General features: G+C 42.0%; 1 protein-coding gene across 3 annotated transcripts in view; it reads right to left on the bottom strand.

Moving 5' to 3' along the window:
• Acad10 (acyl-CoA dehydrogenase family member 10) overlaps positions 1-1,783 on the bottom strand; it is a 48,394-nt gene that overhangs the window by 34,223 nt on the left and 12,388 nt on the right. The window lies entirely within an intron of this gene.

Here is a 1,783-nt window from a genome sequence, read left to right as displayed (position 1 = left end):
TTTTTTTAATGAAAGATAATTTACTCAAGAGGTGGGGGAGACATGGCAGAAAGTTACTCTGGATAAGTAGGGAAAATTAATTTGAAAGTGAACTTCTTGCTGGGCGTAGTGGTGCACACCTATATTCCTAGTTCTTGCGAGGCTGAGGCAGGAGGATCATTGTGCGTTCGAGACCAGAATGGGCTATAAAGTGAGCTCTGGGCCAGCCTGAATTGCATAGACTGTCTCAAGACACACACACAGAAAGTAAATTTCGGGGCTGGTGAGATGGCTCAGTGATCTAAAGCACCTACTTAGAACAAGCTTAGCAAAACACAGGGACTGCGGTTCAATCCCCCAGCACCACATGCCAGCCAGCCCCGCCCCCTGGTGGGCTGAGCTGGCCACACACACGAAAGAAAGAAAATTTATCCTACAAGTGAGTTTTCAACTGACTTAGAATTAGTTGCCATCACTAGGAAAATGACCTGTTCATACCAGTGCTGCAGTTAAACGAGTCCTTCATTCCACTCCTCAGGGGACAATTTTTTAAAATTCAGAAAATCATCATCAGAGGTTTTTAAAAATCAGATCATCATCAGAACACAATCAGATCATCAACTTCAGTGTATTAAGCAGATGTCATTTATTTTTAATGACCCAGAAAGCATTTAATGATTTTGTATTATCCTCAGCGTCACCATTATGAACCTTAACTTGCAATCAATTTTGTTTTAAAATTTAATCTGTGTAGGTTCTGAAGCTCTTAGCATGTTTTAAAATTTGCAAAAGCCAAGTCAGCTATATTTTTAACAGCTTTATTAAAATATAATTAACATACCACCCAATTCACCTAACGTGTACAAGTCAGTGGCTTTAATATATACACGAAGTCATACAACACCACGTGGAGAAACTCATCCCCAGCAGCACTCACTCTTCATTTCCCTGCAGCAAGCGTAGTCCTAGGAAACCACCATCTACTTCCCTATGCACTGATTTCAGTATTGTAGACATTTCATATAAATGGAATCATGTCAGTTTTTGTGTATATGTGTGTGGTACTGGTAACTGAACCCAGTGCTTTTGCGCTGAGCTATAACCGTGGCTCCTTTTCATTTTTTATTTTGAGATAAGGTCTCCCTAAGTGGCTAAGTTGCCTAGGCTGGGCTCAAACTTAGGGTCCTAGTGCTTTGGTTTCCCAGTGTACGGGCATTAAAGGTATGCACCACCAAACCCAGCTAAACAGCACATGTCTCTAATCCTAGGCTTTGGAGGTGGAGGCAGAAGAATCATTATTTGAGGCCAGAATGAGCTACATGGTAAGTTCAAGGCAAGCTTGGACTACACAGCAGAACTCTGCCTCAAAAAAACCAATAATAATCCAGGCCTGGTGGCACACACCTATAAACTCAGCACTCTGGAGGCTGAGGCAGGAAGATTGCTTTTGACAACCTTCTTTGCCTCAATATATTTTCAGGGTTTACTGTCCATTTTTTAATTGTAGAAAATATATATAAAATAAAATTAACCATTTTAAAACAGGGCTGGCTAAATAGCTCAGCAGATTAAAGCTCATGTAAGCAGGCGCAGGGGCCAGGGGTTTGATCCCCAGGCGTGCCTGTAATCCCAACTCTTGGGAGGCTGTAAACAGGATCACTATGAGTGCAATCTAGTAGTGAGGCCTTGTACACCCTGTAGACCCTTCTCTAAAATATAACAAACAAACAACTTTTAAAGGGGGCCTGCTGGCCAGCTCAGTTAAGTGCCTACTCATGCAAGTGCAGTCAGGCACAGGGTATAT

The sequence above is a fragment of the Octodon degus genome, unplaced genomic scaffold (genome assembly GCF_000260255.1).
Source record: "Octodon degus isolate 3935 unplaced genomic scaffold, OctDeg1.0 scaffold00076, whole genome shotgun sequence".
Classification (NCBI taxonomy): domain Eukaryota; kingdom Metazoa; phylum Chordata; class Mammalia; order Rodentia; family Octodontidae; genus Octodon; species Octodon degus.
The sequence above is the reverse complement of the archived record's forward strand: the minus strand, read 5'-3'. Positions and strand labels throughout refer to the sequence as shown.